Genomic DNA, 20981 nt, shown 5'->3' with positions numbered 1-20981 from the left:
CCAAAGAACAATGAGAAAAATGTGGGATTTAAGATGTCCTGGTTCCTTAAACACAAGTGTTCTTTGAAAAATATTGGACCCCCTCCACTCGGTCCACGATCAGCTATAAACACGTGTAACCACTGTAGTCACTACTGCATTGTGAGGTAAGACGGACACATAAAATTCATTAGAGCTTGTCTACTGTAGAATTGTTTACTTTAACAACTAATCGAACCACTGAACAATTAATGTTCAGACTGCAGCCCTCCCTAACTGCATGTGATTTCACTGAGTCCAATGAGATACTTAAACATCAGGTAGACACATATATAGATTAGGGCATATTTCAATGGATTCTGAAAGCAGAAATAGCTACATTTGTTTAAGTATAACACTTGCTTAGTCAGATGACAACAAAATACAGAAAACCCAAGATCTAAAAAATCTCTAATCTACACCTGGCTGACACTTTCAGCCATAAGTTCCTGAATGAAACCAATACCTTGGTATGTGACTGCACAGTTCAGAAAGAACAGCTTTGTAGTAACTTACCATAGCAGCTGATACTTAAAAACTGGACTGTTGCAGTAGCATTCATCAAGAATAAAACTTCAGCTGCAGGTTATGTCTGTCTATCCAGCCCAACATCCAGAGTTTCCAATGTCCCTTGCATGGATGGATCTCCTCCCAATGTCACAGATATTAGGCTAACACAGGTAATAAATGGAGAGAAGTCTATCCCTTCTTCACTTCTTGATGGAGAGAAGTCTATCCCTTCTTCACTTCTTGTTGGTGTTACCCCACTCCCAGTAAGTACATCAGTGGCAGATGCCCGTGCTAGTACTGACCTCTAAGACACTCAATATCCCCAAATTTACAGATCCCAAGACAGGAAGATAGTAATCAGGGTGAAAAGACATCACAACGTCTTTTGCTTTTTAAATCATTTACAGCCATACATCTTTGAGGAAATGTAACAAGCAGTTGTTACTGAAGCAGTAATCCCAGTATTCAAACATCCACTGCTATAGGAAGTTATCAGCCATACCACTCAGCTGCCCACATTTTTGCCTTTTGCCTCATATTTTTTTTATCTTTTCCTCATAAAATTTCTGTTTTTGGCACATCACTGAGGACTGAAGTCACTAAATAGTGACATATTTGTGTTTCAAACTTCATATCCTTCAGAAAATTCATGTTAACACAAATCCTATCATTCTAGCAACTTTCTAATGTTATAACAGCAATATTTAAAATATGTCCCTATTTTTGGACCTCTGCCCTGCCAACCCCCATTATTTTAAGCTTTGTCCAGATTTCTTGTGCCAAGAGGTTGAGAGGTATGGTTATCACATAGCTTTATTACATTCATAATAGGGATCATTGCTGCAGCATCATTCATTAAGAATGAGAAGAAGAATAAAGCAGTACAAGCCCTGCTTATAGATATGCAATGGAAGAACTAACATACTCTAAGGAGTGCATTGGCAACCCACTGCTCCAAAACTGCAGAAATGATCCACTTGATACATTTTGAGAAAAGTGTAGAGGTAGATGCCTCAAAAAAAAAAGTTATCTGAAATCACAATTCGGAAAAAGGCAACAGAATTAGCTGTAGCTCGGGACTTCAAAGATGGCTAACAACTTAATTTCAGCTCTCCCAGTGTGAAAAACTCTGAAGACAGCGCCAGTGAATTTGTCTTTCTGGGTAAATTTCAATTACTGGTAAGTAAAGTACACTGCCTGTATGACAGAAATGAAAAAATTTAGAGAACCTGAAAGAAAATCAACCACAAAGAGTGATGAGAGAACACTGGCTGGGAAGAATCCTGCAGGTATTCAGCAAAAAGCAGTTTAAGTTCCAGCTTTGGTGCAAGACATGACTTCCAGTAATCTAGAGGAAAAATTAAGTCAAATCTGCTCAGAGATGATTAAAAATAAAGAAAACACTGAAAGAGTTGGTCAACTCAAATAACAAAAGGTTGGAAAAAAGAAAAGTTTTACATATATTCAGATGAGCTGATAAAAATACAAAAATCACAAGATGAAATGAAGAAAAGGCTGGCTAAGTAGGAGACTGCTCAAGAAGAGATGTTTCATACAATGGTATAATTAGAGTATAGGGTATGTACGGAAAACCTGTGAATTTCTGCTGCACTACAAAAAACAAGAAGGAACACATTGTGCTGTATTAATTTTATGAAAGCACAAGTAAACAACTAGACTGCTATTCTACAGCCGGAGCTGTTAACTGTAAGGGTACATTGTGTGAATGTGCCAAACCTGGCCAGTAGCCAAGACCTCTAATAGCAATGATGCAGTTCTACCAGAAGAAAGAGTTCATTCTGACAAAATTGTGGCAGAAGGACAAAGTACTAAAAGTTGGAGAAAGCAGTGTGTTTGTGAAAAAATGATCACTCACTCTATGTCAGACAGAAGAGGAGTAAATTTATTCCAACAATCAGGGAATGTTGAAAGTCATGTGCAAAATTCAAGCTGCTGTATCCAGCTATCTTCAGAATACATTTTCCTGGAGGATCAGTCATTCTGATGCAGGAACATGCTAAAGAGGAAATACAAAAGTCTGTCCAACAAAAAGTAAGCGATCAAACATAAGGGGACTCTGTTTAGTCTTCTGATAATAAAGCTGCTACAGAAACTTTGCCAGTGAAACCCTGTCCAATGTTCCAAAGGAAAATGCTTTTGAGATGGTGAAAAGCATAGGAGTTAACCAGAAAAAAAAAAACAGAAGTATGTTAGAAATGAACCAGAGATTAGAGTTGGGAGATGCAGACCAACAAGAAGAAAACCAGCAACCTGGAAATTAATGAATAAACGTGGGATTACAAAGCAACAATTACATTTGTGAAACATGGCTGAACAAGAAAACTTGAAAATATTGCACTTTCTTGACTTAGTTAAACTTGTAGGGGACTCCAAAGCATATGGCTTACTTCATGTCATTAATGGCTGGAAGAACATTAAGGAGAAGGGAAGGGAATGAAATAGGTACCTTTTTTAAGAAATGTAGGCACCGTAAAGTAAAAAGAGAAGAAAGCCTGGCCAAAACAGCATGACGTAAGTAAAACTGATATGCTTTTCTTACATTTGCACAGGGGAATGACTGGATTAAGACCCTTGCTTTGCTCTAACAACACATTTTAAGTGGAAGCAAGCAAATAAGTGAATACTAGACATAAGGAAAAGTTTTCCTTTAGCAAATAAATGCTCAAAATGCAACATGAGAAACTTGTAGCTGAAGGCAACTGTGTATCTGGATCTCATGTTTTTATGGAGATAAGTTGATAAGAGGGCAATAAAAACAGAATTTTTTTTTTTCTTTGAATGGCTAAAGATGGCGTTTTCTGAAAGCATTCACGTTGTTTTCTACATCTGGGAGAGGAATAAAGATAAGACAAAAACAGACAACACTTACTGTAAGAAGCACAGGCTGTACCATGCATTTTAGCATGCATAACCTTAATTACAGATCAATCAAAGCCTATGAGTGTAGCTGTCAATCTAAGACAACTTTTCCTATTAGGAGGATTAAACTTCATTATCATCTTAAGATATACATAGTTTTGTGTGTTTGTATTAAGTTAATATGTTATGGGGGTGTTCTCGTGATATGTTTTTGTTTCAACAAAAAATAAATGCAGACATAAAATAAAATAAATAAAACAAAGTCTTATAAGACATGACACAGATTCAAATGAATATGCTAACAAACAACTGTATGCTGTGTCTTTCGGCTTTTCCCGGTTAGGGGTCGCCACAACGGAACTCCGGTCCGCTAATGATTGGCAGCAGATTTTTACGTGCCGAGTTGCTGGCCATGACGCAAAACCTTCAACGAAGGTACGCCAATTCACGTATGTCTCCACACAGACGACGTTCTAGCTAAGAATCAAACAGGACAACGTCTTACTGTGAGGCGACAAAGTTACCGCAGCACCACCACTGCAGTAAACAAACAACTGTATAAAATATCAATTTGCCAAACATTGGTGTATGCATATAACACAAAAGCTGAAACTAGACATTTAAAAAAAAGCTGTTATACATAACAGGTGGGATTAATAAAGTCTCATCATAATGAACGCACTTTCTATATTATCATTGAATTTGAATGGTCTCAAAGGTATATACAAAAAGAAAGCAGAGTGCAAATAGTTATGTTACTAGAGAGACATCTGGAAAGTACTGAACATGTGAATTTGATAAAGAAAGGATTTCAGGTTGGTTATTCAGTTGAATATCTGGGACAAAGGAAAATGGATGTACTTGCATTAACTGCTAGAGGAGGTTCAACACTGATAAAAAAATGCTAGATTTGTAGTAGTAAGGGGCTACTAGCAAGGGAGGAGGATTACACTGGCATGTACTTATAAGCCACCTAAAACTGCCACAGTGGAAAATTCTGGTAGAATAATCAGCTTTCAGAAGGGAATACTACTAAGAGCCGGGGACTGGAATTAGCTTTGCAGCAGTCAGGATGTATTTGGGGGCCTAGAAGGGAAAATTTAACAGAAGAGGGTAGATTTTTGAAGAAATTTATGAAGTTTATGAAATATTTGGCATGAAAAATGTGAATTCAGTAGCAGGAGCTCAGACAGAATTCACATATTTCCCCAAGGTAGAAAACCTGGGCTAGGCTAGGCTAGACAGAAACTATACTTCACAGGAACACGTGCATTTAAAGTTTTGATACACATCCAATATATTTCAGATCCCACATCAATAATAAAATAAAGATGCAGGGTAATGATATAAAAATGAGACAATGCTGCTTTCTTACCCATCTATTAGAAATGGGTAGTAAAAATTATTTGGGAGCTATTGGAGAAACAAGCTTCTATAGAAAATATAGATAAGGAATGTGATACAATGAAAGTGGAGTTTAAAAATTCGGTAGAAATAAAAACGATATATGGTTAAAAGTAACAATAATTGTTTACAGGGACTGACAAAGGTTAAAGTACTGCAGAATAAGGGGACTCTCACACAAGAAAAGGCACAGCTGCCACATTCTAAGGAGAAAATGAGGGACTATGTGGATAATATGTATGAGTTTAGAAAGATTGTTGTTAAGCAACTGTTTTCTGATAATAGCACAAAAGCTTTCATCACAACGACTCATGCAACAGAAAGTAGAAAAGGGCTGTTGTCAACCTTAGGGAGCCTATAACAAGGAAAATAACCAGAGATCCTGTATTAGTACTATTAATATTTCAGAACTTTATGAAAATCTGTATAAAGCAGTGAAATGTGGAAATCAAGAAAAAATACAAATGGAAACATTTGTGGAAGAATTGAATATGCCAAGGTTAGAATTAGATGATGCTCAACGAGGAATATTTAGTAAAGGAAGAAAGAATACAAAATGGTGATATATGACCAATCTACAGGGAAGTCTCCAGGAATACACAGTATTCCTGTGGAAGTTTGGAAGTTAGGAGGGAAGAAATAATAAAGATCTGGAAGGTTTTGTTGAACAGTATTTTAAAAGCAGGTGAATCACCAACATCGTGGAAGAAAGCTGTGGTGGCTGTAACACCTAAATATAGCAAAGACTCATCAGATCCAACTTTATACAGGCCCATTTCAATTTTAAATCATGATTACAAAGTGTTTAGGTCTATAATGGCTAAAAGAATGGCAAAGGTGTTGCCAAAACTGATAGATATGGATTAGTGTGGTTTTGTGGTGGGGAGGCAAATATTTACAACATTAACAGAACAATGATCAGCCACAGGAAAGCAAAATATAAGAAAATATCACTGTGGTTGTTGAGTCTTGATGCACAGAAAGCATTCAACAGAGTAAGCTGGGACTTTAAGAGTAGGTAAATGGAAGCACTTGCATTCCCTGACACAATAAAGTTAATTATGTTGATATATAAGGGACTGGAGGCAAAAATTAAAGTATGGAGGTCCTCACAGGTGAGTTCTGTTTGAACAGAGGAACCAAGCGAGGTGTCTTATTTCCCCCTTTGTTATTTACGTTAGATTTAGAACTACTGGCAAAGAAAAAAGGGACTCAAATTCAATTTGCAGATGGTATTATTTTGTACCAGATAAAACCAGAAAAAGACAGTTCAGTCTTGAAACTGCCTCAGAATGTTCCACAAGTCTTTTTGGGATACAAAACTAATGAAGATAAAACAAAGGCAATAGCAGTAAACTATGTACCCACACATGAATTGGTTTGGCAACACCCACATTTATGGGGACATGATAAAATAAAGTACTTAGGTGTATGGGTTAAAAAGGATTCTGTTATGGCATCTAAAATACGTGGGAAGAGACTAAGCAAAAGATAATGTAACAACTGAGAAACTGGAAGCTCTGTTTTAAAGATATGAACAGCAAGATAGAAGCAGTGAAAATGTTTTTAGTTCCTTTAGTTTTATACACAGGTCAGGCATATTTTTATCAACCAGAGGAGAAGTTGTGGATATCAGCTAATACAACTGAAACAATTTTTATCTGGGAGGGGGAAGAGGACTGGAGTCAGGTACTACAAGGTGGTTCGGGATTACGTGGTTTGAAGGAATATTTCAGAGCTACACAGCTAAGACTCCTATATGTAGCGCAAACAGAAAGCTATAATTCAAAGTGGAAAGAGATGGTGAAGAAATGGGGGGGAAGCTCAAGAAATAAGGAGACACTGGGATATTGGATGCAGATCCTTAAGGAGAACAACAATGTCCATACAGAATATTATAGTCCTAAAACAGCAAAAAGTATTCTAAGAACTAAGCAAACATGGGAACAGAGAAAGGAGAGATGGCCGGATGCAGGCCAGAGATGGTCTTCCCTATCTAGGATTGATATCAGAAACTAGGCAAAGAGAAAGGAAAAGGGGATGGATCCCAAATGAAAGACCAACAATGGTAGAGTTTTTAATTGAATCTAAAACAGAAGCTGCTGTTAAAAATGGATAATTAGTACAGCATATAAAATACTGTATAATAACTATAGGAATCAATCAGATGAGGTTAGAAAGAATTAGCAAAAGACTGGATAAGCAATTCACAAAGAAACAATGGGAGGATATATGTATGGCACCCAAACATACAACAAAGTCTAGAAGATTTAGGATTTTTGCTTGGAATTGTTTGCATAGGAATTTTTATACCCCAAGCAGACTCCCAATATTTTTTCCTCAGGTAGACTGGGATAATTAGTACAGCATATAAAATACTGTATAATAACTATAGGAATCAATCAGAGGAGGTTAGAAAGAATTAGCAAAAGACTGGATAAGCAATTCACAAAGAAACAATGGGAGGATATATGTATGGCACCCAAATATACAACAAAGTCTAGAAGATTTAGGATTTTTGCTTGGAATTGTTTACATAGGAATTTTTATACCCCAAGCAGACTCCAATATTTTTTCCTCAGGTAGACTGTAAATGTTGGAGGTGTAATGGGGAAAAAAGACGCAACTAGGAATGTATTTTTGATAGTGTAATGAGTAGGCTGACTTTAAAAATCACCTGAAGACTACTCAGTCAGAAATAACTAGATGAACAATATGGTGTAACTAAGAAAATGATTTTTGAGCTGTGATAGAGGATCTGAATTACCTAGACATCCGAAGGCCTTGTCAAGTTTAATTCTGTTGGCTGCCAAAAAAAGCAATTACTAGAAAATGGAAATAAAACTAAACCAACCACATCAGAAGTAGTGAATATAGTAACCGACATAAAATAACCGAAGTGGAATCTTTAGAAAAGGGTAGGAGCAAATTACATAGAAAAAATGGGAAGCCGGGGAAAATGTATGCAAAACAATGTTTTGAAGGAGGAATGATTTTTAAGGGAATGTAGAAATTGAATTAGCTATGTAATGTTCAACTGACAATAACCTTATAGAAGATTATATGTTATGTATAATGTCTACCATTGAAAATATATTAACATGGTTTGTTTTCATTTATATAAATGCAAGTTTGCCTATGTCATAAGTGATATTTCAATAAAGATTTGTTAAAAAATAGTTTCAGCTGTAGCAAAATGAACCTTTACCTTCCCTTTTAGAGACTTATTTTATATAAATATTACAAAAAGCATTGTAGGTATATAACCATTTTATACTGGCTACTTAAACACTAGTCTACTCAGCCTCCCTTGCTTAAAGAACACAAAAAGCAAAACCAATGTCCTCCATTCTCTACTTAATAACTGTCTATGTAAATCCTAGGAATGTAATAACCTCTCCCCTTGGATTTGAGGCTTAGGGAAAATACTGCTAGCTAGAGTAGCCTTACTAAGAACTAGTACAAAAGACACCCTAGGCATGAAAGGCAGGTTAGTTCATTTACCCTATGAGCTGAGGTGATAGCCAGGAGCATAAAAGAATAATTACTAGCTAGTTCAAAAGGAGGGATGTTAAACTTTTCTAGGATAATGCTTACGATGAGTGCTTGGTCTTCTCTGGCTTTCAGCAGAAACCTGAGAATCACTCTAATGGGATGAAATGCATAAAGGGGACACTTCCCCAATAAGTGGAAACAGTGTTTTTCTGCCCAAGCAATTTATGAGAGAACATTAAGAAGAACTACAGGGCTTGGCAGTCTGAGGTACAGCAAAGTGGTATAAGAAAGGGACTCTCCAGCATTAAGGGATGTAAAAGGTCCTTAAATCCAGTTTCCATTCAATGGAACTGGTGAACGATCAGTTCAACTAATCTATTACTGCACTCTGCTCTGAGGGGATAAAGGCTACCCAGAGGAGGAGGTTCTGTAGTAATGTTGCTTCCCTAACTGGCACTGTCAATCTGCACAAATAGTAGGAATGGGCTTCTTATTGCTTGTTGACATACCACACGATTGTGGTGCTTGCTACCTGTCACTAACATAAATGCACCTAACATCCAAACATCTCTGAAGAGTTAAAGGGCATTTTTATCAGTACCACTATCTCCTTAATACTAATGTGTTAGCACTGGGATTTGAAATACCAGTTTACCTGAACCACGAATTTCCAATAATGGTTCCCCAAGCCAGATCTAATGTGTCCGTGGTTACAGTCTGTAGGATGGCTCATTTTCAGAGCCTAACAATGAAATTCTCTGTGAACACAGGACCCAACAGGCACAGTTCTGTCCACATGATACAAGCGCCACAACTTAACACTCTTAAGTACCACTGGAGCTTTATTACAGGAAGTTTTAACACAACCATCGCTCAAGACTGAAATCTATTCCAGGATTATAAGAACTTTACTGCCAGTCACATTATGCCTTTTGTCACAACTGTGTTTAATGAAGCAGAAAAGGAAAATCTTGCCCTGAGGCAGGATTCACCCTGCTTTCTGCGTTGTTCAGAAGACTGCTCCCAGAAAAAGGGTTGGCGCTAGAGGGGAACAGACTGAACTTCTGAATGTTGATGGAGACCCCTAAACTGGTAACATCTAGGGTTGCCTAGAATTTTTTTCCTGTCACTGGGCCTGGATCAAGCAATCATCCATACAAGGGTACATGTGCACTCCTGATATCTGGGGTGAGTAAACAAAGAATCTATGTAATTTCCAAATACCCTGGGAGTTGTTGAAAGAACGAAGGAAAGGATGTACAACGGAAGTGATATCACCCTGCTAAGAACCTGAGAAACTTCTTGTGGTCTTAAAATACTCGTATTTGCAGACAGTTTTCATTCAAGTCCTACATTAAAAAAAAAAAAAAAACAAAAGCAAACAAAACAGATGGGAGTAGTTTGAGAGAGGGATGTGGTTCAGGAAGGAGAGTGAAGCTTGGCTTCTAACCAGTTGTATTAATTCGGTTCAAATCTCCAAAATAAGTCATCTTGAGCCAGCATTCATTTAAAGAAGCTTTATTTGGATTAATTCATATTAATTAGTTCTATTTGTGAGGCAATTTGCTATCCACTGAATTACATAAGGATCAACATTAAGCGAGGACAGTTTACCTACGATATCAGAGTGTGGGATGATGTTGAATATCTTTGCCAGATTTAGACATACATTGTGCACTATTTTGCGCTCATCCATTGCTTCAGTAACTTTCTCAAAGAAGTCAGCCAGGTTAAACAGGCAGGATCTGAACAAGCAAATCCTAACTGGACTGGGTCAAAAATCTGTAGGTTATCTATGTCCATATTTATTAATTCCAAATAATCCTTTCCATAACCTTATAGAGGAGACTGGTCAGACTTACAAACCAATTTCCCAAGTCCACTGATGCCCAACACAGGGCAAGGGGATGGCAATTGCTGTCCTCCATTTGTTTAGTACAAAGAATTTTTGGAAGCTGGCACTGAATGACCTTTGTAGGGGGTCTGACAGGTCCTGTTTCAGGCAGACCAGTAAAGCAGCTTGATAGGTTATCTGGCTGCATAGAAGCAGTACTGTTGACTTTGGATTGTGTCTTGAGGACTTGTTCAAGGTAGGTTTGATGAAGGGGGGTGTAGATGCGGTAAGAGATCTGGGAATGCAGGAAGGGAGAAGGGGTGAAGTTACTGGTTAAATTTATTGGCTAGTAAACTGGCTATATCCAAGAATGTGACATCATTTACTATTAGTTCCATGCAGTGATAGACATCGTTTCTAAGGTTTTTAACAGTTAAAGAAGGCTCTGTAGTTGTCCTTTGCTTGGTTGGCTATTTTTACCTCATATTTGGCTTTCGCTGATTTGATCAGGATCCAGAGTTTCATGTTACGGATTTTTTTAAGTGCAATGAATTTATTTATTTATTTATTTATTTTAAGTGCAATGAATTTTTTTTCGTTTGTTACAGAACCTGTGTATATCTGGGTTCCACCACAGGGCTTACATTTAAATTGGCGAGGGAAGTTTCGGGACCACTGGTTCTTGAATGACATTTGGCCGACCCATGTCGCTGATCCATCCCTTGTGCGTGTTCCATTTCAGCGAATGCTCACTGCATTCGCAAAGTTGAGGTCAGACATTGAACTAGACATCGCAAGGATTCCACATAAGCAGTGGGGCCATCAAACTGAAAGGGGATGCTGAATATAGCCAGGTCATTGGTCAGCTTTTGTATATTAATCTCTGACTACAGAATTATTGGAGGAAGTTTCGGGCTTCACTCTTAAGGTGAATGTAACTGACTTGTGGTCCAATCTGAACAGGGAGGGAATTGCAGTTGGTAGGGAGCAGAGCTTTGGGAGGACAGTTGCTGCAAAATATGCACGTCATTCTGTGGTAAAATAATAAGTGGTTCGTGGTTAGCACTGGTCCAATCTTGCTTTTGATCAGTTATTTTTAATGCACCCTACACAGCTGTTACTGTCAGGAATAGCATCTCTACTCAGTCAGTAGTGATGTGTGTGTGTGGTGTGGGGGGGGGGGTGGCAGATGTAAGCAATGGTATGGGTAAACGGGTGCATAGGGGCTATTTTTGCAAGTGGCATACACTACAGAATCCAGCGGCTAAAGGAGAACAGGGCAGAAGTTAAATGAAGTAAGAGAGTCTGTGTGTGGTGTATGTGAAGGGTTACCCCTGAATTGGCATGATGACGCAGTGTGGCATTCCTGATTTGGTAGTTATGAAGTTCTGCAGCTTACCTGTATGAGATTTCCAACTGCAGTATTACTGGAGATTGCTTTAAAAATGTAAGTTGACTTATGTAAAGCCTTGCACTTGAACATCAGGTAGTGGGAAGTGCTGGAAATTAAGTAAAACAGTACATTTAATTTCCTGTTTAGAGCTGAAAAATACTGCACTTTGTCCCCTTTCTTCAACAACATGGCATAGAAAATAGTTTGCATCTGCAGTTGACTCATTTCTCAAAAATTATGCATTATTAGATGAAAGTAAATTTTAAAATAACAGTATGGAATAATACTAGCTGAGGAATAAATGATTTACTGCACAGAATGCCAGGACTCTTGTATTTAACTGTATGGCCTGCTTTTCCATCACAGTAACTAAATTACAGCCCCTTTTGTGTATGTTTTGAGTATGCTGAAGGGTACTGTATACCTGTTTTTTTTTTATCTTGTTGCCCAAGACACCAATATCCTTCATCTCCAAGCAAAAAGCAAGACAAATACTCAGTGCTATTCCAGCTAGTGTCTTTCATTATACCATAACTAATGAAAGCAGTAAAACTATTATCTAGCAATATGATTAACATTACTGTCATTGGACTGTGTAATTATTACTCAAGAATGTAATAATCCTGCTATGGTATACAAAGTACCATTCCGACAACCTTTAAGGCTAGTCTTAATGATTGGATGGGTAAACACAAAACTGCCTGATTTGAACTGTAAGCAGTTTTTAAGTGCTTGACAATAGTGGCAAGAATTTTAGTTTGTCTCCTTAAAGGTACAGATGATTGGGCAAGTACAATCTGGGAATTCATACTAACAGACATTGAATATGAGCTCCAGAGTTAAGAAATTAAAAATCCTGGTCAATTTCAGCAATTAACCCAACTTTGAGGCATCCCTTGCTCAGATGTAGAGCAATGCACTGAAATGTAGTTCACTTGAATCACATGTTAATGAAACCAAATGAGCTGAAGTAATCTAGTCAGAGAAAGCATGATTAAAAATGCAGCTGTGGGAAGATCAGCTAACTATGCCAATGCCGCATCCCTGGGAAAGGAACAATTGTAAAGATCTGGGAGTGCAGAGTATAGGGCATGGTGTAGCAAACACCACATACTGATGGCTGAAAATGACTACAAAAACAGTACTATGTTGGTGAGATCTGCTCACAAGGACATACAGTAGTTTAACTAAACTAAAAGCAGTCTTCAGTGAACAAACCTCTTATACAGTGCTCAGAGAAATTTGCCAAAATGGGACATGAAGCACTACAGTCTGATGAATCTTATGCCTAACTTCCAACCAGTCATACTACAGCATGTCTAGCTCTTCATATACAATACAAAAGATAGGTGGGTACAAGGATGCTGCACAGTTTTCTTGGAACGCACTTACATGTAGGTTTTTGTTTTTATAATCACAACAAATTGCAAACGTGCCTACAAAATATTTTCCTTAGCCATCTACACTGTGTGCATTATCAGTCATAAGCTCCTTGAAATCAGTATTGTCTAAATCCAATATGACGATAACACCACCTGTGACCACGTTTAATATCAATGCCATTATTCCTGTCAAGATGTTCAGATGCAGTACTTTTTTGCTCTGACATATAAAACTGAGTTGCCCTCTTTGTATACAGCAGTTCGTATACTTCTTACAGGGCTGTCAAAAAGCATTAATCAGTGGATGGTGATTAGGTATAAAAGTGCTGCTTCTCACCAGGTCACGTCTGTTACAGTAAATGAAAACACTGCTTGTAGATTACTAGTCTGAAAGCTTGCTGTTTGTTACTTGTTTTGCTTGGTTTTTATGAAGTATTTAGTTTTTAATAAAACTTAGCTACGAGTCCTTAGAACAGAGTAAAGTATGTTTTATGATACTGAATGAAAGAAATGAGCCAATGGGAATCTGGTGAGTTACACAACTCATTAGTAAGATAGAATACTATGTGGTATATGTGGCTTACAGTCAGCTCCCTCCTCTCACAGCTACACAAACCACTGTTGCTCAAATATAGCAGCTCAAGTTGGAAATTACATGTGCTGTTACTCAGTCCACAAAGGAATCTATTCTGTTCTTCAATATCTCTTGAGTTTGTAGCCCTTCAGTTGAAACAGCAAGACAGATTTTGCATTACCTGTCTGTGATCACTTTTTCTCGAAGATGCAGCAACCTTTGAATAAGGAAAAATAAGGTAAGGTGGTGTGGGAGGACAAAGCCCCTACAACAGAGATCACAAGGGCCTGGCCCCTTCAAAACACGTGTTTAACATTTGTCATTTTCTGTCAGTTGTTTATAACATAAAAGAATGAGTAAAGTGTTATGAGCATTTATGTACTAGACCTATCAATCAGTTACGAGCAATAGTTATCAGGCAACTGCAATACCAGCCCAGGTGTTTAGAAGTCATAGCAGAATCCATGCATTCAGTGAACTTGTGATAGGCAGACTACTGCAAGATGACAATTTAACATCAGAGTGATTTATGTCAGTACAGGTAGTAACATGACTCTGGCTCAGCTAAATGAACTCGCAGATAAATTAGAAGTGAGTAAATGTTTGCGTCACAAAGAAAACATGAAGTAAACAGACTAAAAATGTGCAAAAAACTACAAAGCATGGACAGCAAGAAAAACATTAATAAATTCTTCATGAGCAGTGGCATAAATGGAGGGGGGGTGAAAGGGGAGGTCCACCCTAGGCAGCACCTTTTTGCAACACATCTCATCTCAAACCAGATGTCCTGTTCCTCCTTTTTCCATGTGCGCAATTTTAAACAAACATCGATTTATGTGCATGGAACTATTCTTTGCTCAATCCCTACGGAACTGCAATTATTCACTATGTGTGTTGAAATGGAACTGGAGTTATTCACTATGTGTGTTGAAATGGAACTGGAGTTATTCACTGTGTGTGTTGGAACTGTTACTGTTAAATATAGTAGTGTTATTGTGTGTGTGTTGGAACTGCTATTGCTGAATATAGAAGTGTTATTGTGTGTGTGTTGGAACTGCTATTGCTGAATATAGTAGTGTTATTGTGTGTGCGTTGGAACTGTTATTGCTGAATATAGTAGTGTTACTGTGTGTGTGTTGGAACTGTTATTGCTGAATATAGCACTGTTATTGTGTGTGTGTGTGTGTGTGTGTGTGTGTGTGTGTGTGTGTGTGTGTGTCTGTGTGTGTGTGTCTGTGTGAACTGTTATTTTGTGTGTGTGTGTGTGTGTGTGTGTGCAAAATACCCCAGCTAGGGCTACCTAGTGGTTACTGTTATTCAGACTCAAACCCTGTACCTTAGGTACAAGAAAGTACAGTTGTGTACCTACCATAAATGTAGATGTTCGAGTGTATTCACTGTTGCAGTCATTACACTTGGGTTATCCTGCTGGTAAGGCTACCCGCAGTCGGCCTGAATTCCAAAGTCCTGGTCCGGCGACGGTTTCTGTCGCCTCTTCCCTGGCATCAGTGCGCCAGGGGTATAAAAGATGCAGCCGACGCAATTTTCTTTAGTTTTTCTTGCCCCAGATGTCAGGTGCCCCCAAAAGGGTAGGCTAAAACACATTGCTTAAAAAAGCATGTACTAAAACAAACAATACCTTCATCTACAAGCAAATACACCACATAAGTTGTATAGTATAGAGAAGCACAGATAAGTCCCAGCAAAGAAAAGGGGGATGGTGGGTGGGTAACCTGGACTGCAACAGTGAATACACTCGAACATCTACATTTATGGTAGGTACACAACTGTACTATGTTCATCGTGTTTCACTGTTGCAGTCATTACACTTGGGTTGAATCCTAAAGCTGAGGTTGGGCGGCTGGGTCTAAATAGAATTTGGAGTGGCTATAAGGCCCTGCAGAACTGCAGTGGCAAAGCCTGCTCTGGATTTAGAGTAAAGAGGTAAGTGGTAGTGCTTAGTAAAAGTGTGCACTGAAGTCCAAGTTGCAGCCTCCAAAAAATCCTTGATTGGTACTCCTCTGAGGAGGGCTGCTGAGGTGGCTGCTGCCCTGGTAGAATGTGGTCTAATGGCCTTAGGCACTGATTTGCCATGTTGTGAATAGCAGAAACGAATGCAGTGTCCTATCCATTTTGAAATAGTCTGCTTTGAGATAGCCTTTCCTTGTGATCCTGCAGCATAACTGGACGTATAAGAGAATTTAAGTACCTTTACCTGCACTTTTTAAAAATATATATATATATACGGTATTTAATTTGATTTAAACTGTGTTGAAGGAATTTTAACTGAACTGGCAGTTTTTCTACTCTTCTGCTCTTTAGTAACTTGAACAGAAGCTAGTGTTTGCTGAATTTTGTTATTTGCTAGTAATTACAGGTGTGGGGGTAGCCACATTCTTTGATTTCCTGTCCTTGCCTAGTTAAGTGGTGCATTGTGAAGTATTTTCTGCTTAAAAACCTCAGCTTTGGCCGGCTAACAACTTGGTTATATTCAACTGGACGTACAAAAGAATTTAAGTACCTTTATCTGCACTTTTAAAAAAAAATATATATATACGGTATTTAATTTGATTTAAACTGTGTTGAAGGAATTTTAACTGAACTGGCAGTTTTTCTGCTCTTCTGCTCTTTAGTAACTTGAACAGAAGCTAGTGTTTGCTGAATTTTGTTATTTGCTAGTAATTACAGGTGTGGGGGTAGCCACATTCTTTGATTTCCTGTCCTTGCCTAGTTAAGTGGTGCATTGTGAAGTATTTTCTGCTTAAAAACCTCAGCTTTGCCCGCTAACAACTTGGTTATATTCAACTGGACGTATAAGAGAATTTAAGTACCTTTATCTGCACTTTTAAAAAATATATATATATATATATGGTATTTAATTTGATTTAAACTGTGTTGAAGGAATTTTAACTGAACTGGCAGGTTTTCTGCTCTTCTGCTCTTTAGTAACTTGAACAGAAGCTAGTGTTTGCTGAATTTTGTTATTTGCTAGTAATTACAGGTGTGGGGGTAGCCACATTCTTTGATTTCCTGTCCTTGCCTAGTTAAGTGGTGCATTGTGAAGTATTTTCTGCTTAAAAACCTCAGCTTTGGCCGGCTAACAACTTGGTTATATTCAACTGGATGTATAAGAGAATTTAAGTACCTGTATCTGCACTTTTTAAAAAAAAAAATATACGGTATTTAATTTGATTTAAACTGTGTTGAAGGAATTTTAACTGTACTGGCAGTTTTTCTGCTCTTCTGCTCTTTAGTAACTTGAACAGAAGCTAGTGTTTGCTGAATTTTGTTATTTGCTAGTAATTACAGGTGTGGGGGTAGCCACATTCTTTGATTTCCTGTCCTTGCCTAGTTAAGTGGTGCATTGTGAAGTATTTTCTGCTTAAAAACCTCAGCTTTGGCCGGCTAACAACTTGGTTATATTCAACTGGACGTATAAGAGAATTTAAGTACCTTTATCTGCACTTTTAAAAAAAAAATATATATATATATATATATATATATATATATATATATATATATATATATATATATATATATACGGTATTTAATTTGATTTAAACTGTGTTGAAGGAATTTTAACTGAACTGGCAGTTTTTCTGCTCTTCAAATCTTAGTGGCCTTGAAACTGCCCGCCCCTCAGCCTGCCTCTGGGCTCATCTCATTTGCTCACTCAACTGAGTGCAGTGAGATCATATTCTGATTTCAGGCACTCCTACTGTGTACAAAGAGAGCATCTGGGAAACAGACAAAAAAATAATTAAGCTCATTTCCTGCCTTTCCTGTTAAGTGGTATAGACTATTTGTAGGCTTCTGAGCCCCCAAGCCCTTCTGTGTTTGAGGGAAGCCTTCTAGCTTTTTTTTTTTTTCTTATAACTAGCCAGTTTTCTAGTTTCAGCTCTCAAATCTGTTTCTTTGATCTCAGCACTTGTTCAGATAAAAAAAAAAAAAAAAAAAAAAGAAATTTCATCTGCTTTTACTGTACTTGTGTTTCTACCTACTTCATTTTACTTTTGCATCATCTTAAAAATACTCAATTGTATTTATTACTGCTTGGTGTAACTCATTCTAAGCCTTTTGGTTTATACACTTGGGCTTCGGACCAGTTGTTCTGCACTGAGAGGGTTTGTGGTCTGCACTGTTGTGGCAGAACAGGTAGCTTACATCCTTCTAGGTTGGGAACTGCTGATTGAGGGGCTCAGTGTCTGTTATTCTAAAAGTGTATTAATTCTGGTTTAAGCACTTGGGCTTTCAGGCCAGTTATTTTACATTAAGACGGTTCGTGGTCTGCACTCTTGTGGGAGGAGAGGCTGGACTCTGCCCTTCTGAGCTGGGAATTTCTGGTTAAAGGCTTATAGTGCATGCATATCTGAACTGCTTCTTACTGAAGTTGGTGTGCCTTGTTGGCTGTGGCATAGACTGGATTCGGGCCTGCTGGATCTAGTGTTGTTTGTGTAACTTGAGCACTAATCCAGACATTCTCTAAAGTATTCAATTGTATTTATTACTGCTTGGCTGTAACTTGATTAAAGTGTAGCTATCATTCTAAGTCTTTTGGATTAAGCACTTGGGCTTCAGACCAGTTGTTTTACATTAGGAAGGTTTGTGGCAAGCACTGTGGTGGCAGGACAGGTAGCTTTCATCCTTCTAAGTTGGGAACTGCTGATTGAGAGCCCAGTGTCCAAGTGTATTAGTTCTGGTTTAGGCACTTGGGCTTCAGGCCAGTTATTTTACATTAAGAAGGTTCGTGGTCTGCACTCTTGTGGGAGAAGAGGCTGGACTCTGCCCTTCTGAGCTGGGAATTTCTGGTTAAAGGTTTATATTGCCTGAATATTTGAACTGTATCTTACTGAAATTGGTACACCTTGTTTGCTCTAGCATAGACTAGATCCAGGCCTGCTGAATCTAGCTTTGTTTATATACTTTGTTGTTTGTTTGCTTGTTATTTCCCTGGAAGCTAATTCCACCTAATACGCCGCTTCTCAGTGCTTCTGTGGATCACTAGTGATATCTGCATTGCTTACTGTACTTATTTCCTTGTTTCACTTGAAAGAAAGTTACTGTTTGTCATTTTTGCATTTAGTTACTTGTAACATTGCACTCAAGTTACCTGGCACTTGCTCACTAAAGCAATTATATAAGTCAGCACTAAAAATTAAAAGCACTACACCCTCACTCCCCACTGGCCCTTGTTTTCAATTATTAAGGAATTCCCAATATTATTCTAGCATGTCCAAAGGTCAGTTGTCAATCTCCTCTCGGTCCAGCTGGTGAATCTGGGAATCTTGAGGCAATGTTATAACTGCCTCATGTACACAGACAACCCTCTCCTCCTCCCACATAACACAAATACTTGCGAGAGATGCAGCTATTTAGCCAAACTGGAGGCTGAGCTCTCTCAACTCAGGACTGGCAAGACCAGACAGGAGGAGAAGGCAACTACACACACCACAAAACCAGCCTCACATAATGCTACCACACCACTGAATCAAACACATAAACACACAAAGACATACCCGGAGGCTCTGAGTAAAGTTTACCTAAACAGCAGAGGCCTCCAAAGCAGACACCCAAACAACTGCTACCTCAAGACACCCCACAAGCAACACATAAACCACAAAAGCAGTGTGCAAAGCAGTCACAGCCCTTAAGGCCAAATACAACACCAAACATACTTGTCATAGGTGACTCCATAGTCAGACACACTGGCGTCCCACTCACCAGGCTGAACAAGGAGAGGGTCACAGTAAGCTGCCTATCGGGCGCTAGAATCCGCCACATAACACAAGCACTCGGGCCACTCCACGGCAAGTACAAATATGACACAGTCATTGACCATGCTGGTGTGAACGACCTGAGATGTACCTCCCTGGACTACATGAAAAGAGACATAGAGGAGCTCTCTGATTATGTAGCCCAGGCAGGTATGACCCTAACCCTGAGCAGTATCCTTCCTTCACCAAGAATGATGCCACAATATAGAGACAAGATGATCAGCTTTAACAATTGGCTTAATGTCTGGTGTCATTCAAAGGGGATCCAGTGTCTGTCTGCCTGGGATGACATGCTTGACAAGCCACGCTAGCCATGAGGGCGGCTTGCACCTGTCACCCTGGGATTCGGATATTGGCTAAGGCTCTTGCCACCCCATAGTGCCTTTTTAGGCAAGGCTCAAATTCTAAACCTACCACCTAGAAAACAAAAATGGGAAGAAACTGAGGGTAATGCTGCTCAATGCCAGAAGTTTAAATCTCAAAATACTGCACTCGAGGCCCTTCTCAGTATGGAGAACATGATGTCTGTGCTGTAACTGAAACCTGGTTCAAGGCTCCTGAGCACCCGGCACTATTAGGTTTTACCTCATATCATGCATTCCGGCCCCAAAACCTGGACCACACCACAAAAGGGGGTGTATCCATATTCATAAAGGATACCCACACCTCCAGGTTGGTGGCAGCGCCTGAGCTTGAAACCATCCAAGTGCAACTAACCATAGGCAAAACTGGGCCCCCCCACTGTGTACAAAGAGAGCATCTGGGAAACAGACAAAAAAAAAATTAAGCTCATTTCCTGCCTTTCCTGTTAAGTGGTATAGACTATTTGTAGGCTTCTGAGCCCCCAAGCCCTTCTGTGTTTGAGGGAAGCCTTCTAGCTTGTTTTTTTTTTCTTATAACTAGCCAGTTTTCTAGTTTCAGCTCTCAAATCTGTTTCTTTGATCTCAGCACTTGTTCAGATAAAAAAAAAAAAAAAAAAGAATTTTCATCTGCTTTTACTGTACTTGTGTTTCTACCTACTTCATTTTACTTTTGCATCATCTTAAAAATACTCAATTGTATTTATTACTGCTTGGTGTAACTCATTCTAAGCCTTTTGGTTTAAACACTTGGGCTTCGGGCCAGTTGTTTTGCACTGAGAGGGTTTGTGGTCTGCACTGTTGTGGCAGAACAGGTAGCTTACATCCTTCTAGGTTGGGAACTGCTGATTGAGGGCTCAGTGTCTGTTATTCTAAAAGTGTATTAATTCTGGTTTAAGCACTTGGGCTTTCAGGCCAGTTATTTTACATTAAGAGGGTTCGTGGTCTGCACTCTTGTGGGAGGAGAGACTGGACTCTGCCCTTCTGAGCTGGGAATTTCTGGTTAAAGGCTTATAGTGCATGCATATCTGAACTGCTTCTTACTGAAGTTGGTGTGCCTTGTTGGCTGTGGCATAGACTGGATTCGGGCCTGCTGGATCTAGTGTTGTTTGTGTAACTTGAGCACTAATCCAGACATTCTCTAAAGTATTCAATTGTATTTATTACTGCTTGGTTGTAACTTGATTAAAGTGTAGCTATCATTCTAAGTCTTTTGGATTAAGCACTTGGGCTTCAGACCAGTTGTTTTACATTAGGAAGGTTTGTGGCAAGCACTGTGGTGGCAGGACAGGTAGCTTTCATCCTTCTAAGTTGGGAACTGCTGATTGAGAGCCCAGTGTCCAAGTGTATTAGTTCTG

General features: G+C 38.7%; 1 protein-coding gene across 1 annotated transcript in view; it reads right to left on the bottom strand.

Moving 5' to 3' along the window:
* Positions 1 to 20981, bottom strand: part of TMEM179B (transmembrane protein 179B) — a 495505-nt gene that overhangs the window by 185646 nt on the left and 288878 nt on the right. The window lies entirely within an intron of this gene.

This window comes from Protopterus annectens, chromosome 15.part0, assembly GCF_019279795.1.
Source record: "Protopterus annectens isolate FY-2018-M chromosome 15.part0, PAN1.0, whole genome shotgun sequence".
Classification (NCBI taxonomy): Eukaryota; Metazoa; Chordata; order Ceratodontiformes; family Protopteridae; genus Protopterus; species Protopterus annectens.
This window is presented reverse-complemented; position numbering and strand designations above follow the sequence as displayed.